The sequence below is a fragment of the Bubalus bubalis genome, chromosome 2 (assembly GCF_019923935.1).
Source record: "Bubalus bubalis isolate 160015118507 breed Murrah chromosome 2, NDDB_SH_1, whole genome shotgun sequence".
Lineage (NCBI taxonomy): Eukaryota > Metazoa > Chordata > Mammalia > Artiodactyla > Bovidae > Bubalus > Bubalus bubalis.
The window spans coordinates 105,796,874-105,802,873 of NC_059158.1; the positions used below are offsets into that span (position 1 = coordinate 105,796,874).

At 36.5% G+C, this 6,000-nt stretch overlaps 1 protein-coding gene across 3 annotated transcripts in view; it reads right to left on the bottom strand.

Annotated features, from left to right (window-relative positions):
- Positions 1 to 2,635, bottom strand: part of ARHGAP15 (Rho GTPase activating protein 15) — a 698,570-nt gene extending 695,935 nt beyond the window's left edge. Inside the window, exon 1 of one of the 3 annotated variants that reach the window (XM_025261723.2) lies at positions 2,487 to 2,635. The gene's annotated coding sequence lies outside the window, so the exon portion shown is untranslated. The remainder of the gene's footprint in view (positions 1 to 2,486) is intronic. The other 2 variants (XM_025261725.2, XM_025261734.2) reach the window with 2 other exon arrangements.
- Positions 2,636 to 6,000: the final 3,365 nt, after the last annotated feature.

A 6,000-nucleotide genomic window follows, 5' to 3' on the forward strand; every position in this document is an offset into this window, starting at 1 on the left:
TAGGTATATTTTAACAAAATGGACATATTTCTGTGATGGACCCTTCATGTAAAACATTCTCAGGATATTCTGGGGTTAATTGCCAGAGACAGGATGAATGGTTAACAAAACACTTTTATCCCCCGAAATATTTCCCCAAAACTATTTGTCATGGAATCAGTCTCCTCACTTGAGACCGAGTGCTCAACATTTAGCTGTTCCCTTGGATCTTGTCGGCTGAGAGAATTTATTACAATTCTACTGGAGGAAGGGGAGTCCTGAATTACAAGTTACAAGAAACAAAGCTTTGGAGTCTTCTCTTGTGAGCATGGATTCTTTTCATCAGATGCCCTAACTTCTGGAAAATAGGATGTGTACATTTTTTAACAACAGTGGGGGCGTGTTGGGAAGGAAAAAAAATTAAAAGAATGCTCTGTTTCTCTAGGTACCAAGGATGGTTGACCTTAAGTTAGGGACAGAGTAGGCCATTCTGGGATAGAGCTTTTAAAAAGAATAAGAGAAGGAATATCAAGCCTTTCAGAATTTTGCTGAATCCTGGCTCCAAGTGGAAGAGCATATTTTTCTTTAAAAAATGACTTTCCGGATGAGATCCTCTGCCTTGTTTTTATTTCATCAGAATTTTTTCTTATTCACTTAAAATGCATAAAGTTATAATAACCTATAGTAACTCATTTGTAATTTACTCTCTTAAGATTTGATCTGTGCATTCCAGGGATAACACATACCTGGTTTCTACAAAGTGAGAACATCTTAGTTTATATGTCTATCATCTCTACCTGTTGCTCTTTATAATTTCATAATAAGTATGTTTAATTAATTCTTAATTTTACACATACTCCATAAAATATTTGCATTTTAATTTAACAGTTTCTGCAAGAAACAATCATTTAAAAAAGAATTTGGCTTTTAAAAAACTGTAGTGGACTTTTTCAGTACCAAATGCTTATGTAGATATTCATTCTTGCTAACGTGTAAGTACTACATATGTTTATTCATGTGATGCTCTTTTATAGTAAAATGAAATAAAGTAATAACATATCAACCAAAGCTATCTGAATTATAAAGCTTCTATAGATGTAGAGGTTCAGAACCATAATATTGAAGACAAATTTAAATAAGGCTTTCCATTGTGAGCAAATTGAAAAGCTAATCAGAATATCAAAGCAAATAAATATTAGCAGGGTTCTCTTATACTCTAACAAACAAAAAAAAAATGTATTGAACATCAAGTCCTAATCTCTGTTTTTTCCAAGATCATTTTAATAGTCAACGAGTAGCTAGCTTCAGTGTTGACAATTGAGGAGGTCTTAAAATGGAGTATACTAGTGTAACAAATAATTTCCTACCAAATTGACCACATCAAAAATCATTTATATCAGTCTTTCAATAGAAGACATAAAGAAAAGTGTTGCCACTTATCAACCCTGTAACCATTTTTTAATAACATAAAAAAATAGTGTTGTGGGGTCATCATGTCCCCCATCCAACAGTACAATAAAAATGATATTATGGAAGAGTGTATAATATCTGGAGCTTTTATTAAAATTCCCTCAAAAATCTACAGTCAGATTTATTTTAGGTATTTGTCTCTGAGATTAGCAATACTTCTATAATTTTCATACATATGTTACAGCACACAAAGACATTCTGTAAAGGTAAGAAGTCACCATAAAAGAAAAGTTCTTCTCAGTTTATGATTAACAAATTATTTTAATTTCTAAGGTTATTGTTTTGGAAATTTCAAAGAAAGAAAATTATATAATTACCTAAATAACAGAAGTATATTTCTAATTTGCCTCTTTCCCATAAGTAATCCTCTGTGAAGTCATCTGTGACTTCTCTTTTAAATGCAGAGTTTTACTTATGAAATAGAAACTTGCCCTCATTTTACCCTATATCTTAAATAAAATTTATAGGAAAAAACTCAAATGTCATGTTAGAGAACTTTCTTTTGCATTTTGAAAGCTTCCTGCTTTTTAATAGCCATTTAATAGACTACAGATTGAATAAACTACACCTTTTCAAGGGTTTCTCATGCTAACTTTAATACAATACTTTACAGTAGCTATCTTTCATGCTGCATGCGATTCAGATGTTATTTTTTACTTTTACAAAATGCTTTTTTCTCTTTATTATCTAGATCATGAAGAGTGCACTTTATAAAGCAGTCAAAGGTACAAAGTCTCACATTTTCTCTCATAGTATTTGAAGCACTTTGAAACTAAAAGTTTACCTTACTCTGTTTTTAATATTTTCCTATAAAATTTTAGTGTAATATCTTTTAAAAACTTTAGAATTTAATGGTTGCAAATTTAAAAAACAATATTCTTCTCTACACCAAAGGAAACAAATTGATGTTTCAGTCACAAGTGAAAATGTTACAATTTTGTTGGAAAGGTTTGTATGTTGCTACTGAAGCATAGAATACTCTGCCAAATATTTTCAAGTTTAAATTGCATGTTTAATACAAAGTAAAACTCACTTACCTTTCTCTCAGTGCCGACTTGTTATTGAAACGTTATCAACTTCTAACTGTTAATGCCTCTTTCAACAAAAAGGAAAAACAGTCAAGTCAAGTCACATGTCATAAGAGTAGGCCTAGGTTGGATGCTGCTTAATTTCAGTACTGGAAGAAAAAAATAAAAGGCGGGGCAGTGGAGGGGCGGGGTGGAGTTAGCAGAAAAAACTTTTAAATAAAACCACTTCCTGCGCAGATACAGTTAACCACACACATCACATCATTACTTGATTTGAAGAAATTGCCTTCTATAGTCAAGACATTGTTGTTTTCCAAGGTGATTTTCAATTTTCAGACAACCCACAGTTGTAAAGGTTTCATCAGTTCTGATTTAATGGGGCAAAATGTGTAATTAAAACTTTAGGAGGGGGAGGAGCAGCCTGCTAAGACCTGGGGACACTTCCTCTTTCTCTGCCTTCTAGCAAGGGCTTTAAGCCTAAAGCCTGCTCTCCTCAGTGGGCTGGAACAGGTCTGTATGGCTTCGGAAGGCTCTGTTTATTGGCCTAGGAAGCCAAGAGGCCACGGACATTGACAGAGAGGGCTCTTCCGTGTGACTCATGGAGGGGCCCAAACAGAGGTGCTCCGTTACCAAGTTCATGAGGCTTTGGACAGCCTGCATTAGAGCCTGGGAGAATACAGCCCAGGGCCCTGCTTTCACCTGGAGGGTGAGAGGCACTCATCTGGAGCAGCTGTGACGTTTGCTCTGGTGGTGGCTCTCTTTCTGGTGTGTTCTCTCTCTGTTTCCTAAGCAGTTCTGAAATCTGCTGAGGAGCTTTTGATCTGGCTGAATGACTTTTTGTGTGGCCTAACTTAAAAAGAAAGAATAAAGGATTCAAGGGGTATCATTTCTGGCATGCTGCTGTGTGCCCATCTATGTCAAACTTAGACCAGAGCAAGACACATTTGGGGTGGGAGTGGGAAGCTCAGAATGACTAAAGGGTGTGTGTTTTTACTGAACCATGGAGTTTTAAGAATAAGCTCCTGGATGTCCAGGCTTGGCTGATTCTGTGAGATTTGTAGGATCTTCACGAAAGGAAAAGCTTTTCTTCCAAATATCTGAGAAAATTAAATCAGAATCTCTTGTCATAAAACCAATTAGACTAGAAATCTGTGTAATAGTTCTCAGTGATGTGGAATGTTTGGCACACATAAAGAAAAGCTTTAAAAATATGTTTGGTATTTATGGCCCAAGATAAGCATGGCATGTTCCTGCAAATTAATTTCTCTAGGACTCTCATTTTTAAAATCATATTTCAGATCTACCGTAGAACTTGCTGTCAATTGTCATTCCAGGATGCACCTTTTAAAGTTTTTAGAGCCCTGACAGTTTGTACTCAACTTTCCTCAACGTTGTGAAGAAAATAGAAACAACATGATACTGAAAGTGAGGAAATCGGATTTCAGGCTTCAGTTCTGACACTGCTGTTTATTTAACCTTGGCCAAGTCGCTTAAATGCTCTGAAATTCAGGTTATTTGTCTCTATAATACAATATACAAATAAAAATATCTATCTCCCAGAATAAAATTATTGGTTGGTATACTTGAAAGCTTCCCAGGTGAAATCTGAAAGTAGACCCGATACATTAAGAGCAAAAAGAGAACAAAGAAAGAGACAGACCGATCTAGAATGGTGTGTGCATGCTAAGTAGCTTCAGCTGTGTTTGGCAACTTTGTGACCCAGTGGGCTATGGCCTGCCAGGATCCTCTGTCCATGAGATCCTCCAAAAAAGAACATTGGAGTGAATTGTTATGCCCTCCTCCAGGGGATCTTCCTGACCCAGGATCAAACCTGCATCCCTTTATTTCTCCTGCATTGGTAGGCAAGTTCTTCATCTCTAGCACCACCTACCAGTCTGGTAAATGGCAGATTTAATAAGCAAGGGAACTCACACAAGGATTGTCTTGGGTGGCTGTAAGACCAATAAATCTTGGTACTTGCCCGCCACCAGAATCTTAAAAAATTTTATATAAAGGCCTTAACTGGGTTCATTTAAGCATATAGTCCATACAGTCCCAACAACACATTGTTCTCTCAGGCTCTGTCATTAAAAATGGCTCCCACTATGGGAACAGTGGGAGGAACATGCATTCCAGGTCAGGGGAGGAGGTGAGGAGCCTCTGATTGCCTTGGTCCAGTTTGTGGTTCAAGCAGAGGTCACATTCTCCCAGCTACCTCCTCCAACAAAAAGTAAATCGAGTTTAATCCTCTATTTAAAATGGATAACCAACAAGGACCTACTGTATAGCACATGGAATTCTGCTCAATGTTCTGTGGCAGCCTGGATGGGAAGAGGGATTTGGGGGAGAATGGATATTTGTATATATATGGGTGAGCCCCTTTTCTGTCCACCTGAAGCCATCACAATATTGTTAATTGGCAATACCCCAATACAAAATAAAACGTTTAAAATAAAAAAGGAAAAAGAAAAAAAAAGGTTTAAATATTTTGTACACAGTAAAGATAGGCAGATATTAGCATGACTGGGAAATACTGCTGCCTCCCAAGAAGCATAAAAATATTCAGTACATCCTATTTGATTTAAACCTTTGTAAGTCCAACTGCTGGTTACTCAGTGATACAGAATCTGCCTGCCAGTGCAGAGGACGTTGATTTGATCCCTTGCTAAGGAAGATCCCCTGGAGAAGGAAATGACAACCCACTCCAGTTTTCTTGCCTGGAAAATCACATGGACAGAGGAGCCTGGTGGACTCTAGTCCATGGGGTTGTGAAAGAGTTGGACACCACTTAGCGACTAAACAGCAAGTCCAAGTTAGGCTCAGAAATGTAGAACAAGGAATATAGACCATTCCTTTTACATAGGTACTAATATCAGATATTATAATATGAAAAAATATAAAAACCAATGTATCCTTATGGGAAATAAACACAAACATCTACTTGAAGGTATAAATTTTCAATGTTTATTTTTCATCATGCGTAAGTGGACATTAAATAGAGACAAAGCATGATTTTTTATATAAGATGGGAAGGGAGTAACTTAGGCAGTGATGTATCTAGGTTTTGTGGCTAGAGGAGATGTATTTACTCTAGTTTAGACTTCGACACTTATGACTCAATATGTTCACTCTTTCCAGTGTTTAATATTTGACTACTTGCTCTAAGCCAAGAAGTGTACTAATCCTTTTACATGTATCCTTTTATTTAATCCTCACAGAAACCTTATGAATTAACCAATATTATTGTACTGTTCCCCCCACCCCCCCCTCTTATGAGGAAACTGAGGTTATGTAGTTGCACAATTTAGTAAGCAATAGAGCCAGGAGTTGAACCAAGGGCCCTGATCCCACAGTCTTTGTTCTAAAATACTATGCTATTTCTTAACTACATTTTATTCAACACAACTCAAGTAAATAATAATGTGGAAAAGTTTCACCCCTTGTGTTTCTTTTTGCTTCTTCATGGACAGGAAAGATAGACTCAGCAGGTGGAAATCATTCTTGGCACTCATGCAAAAGTCAG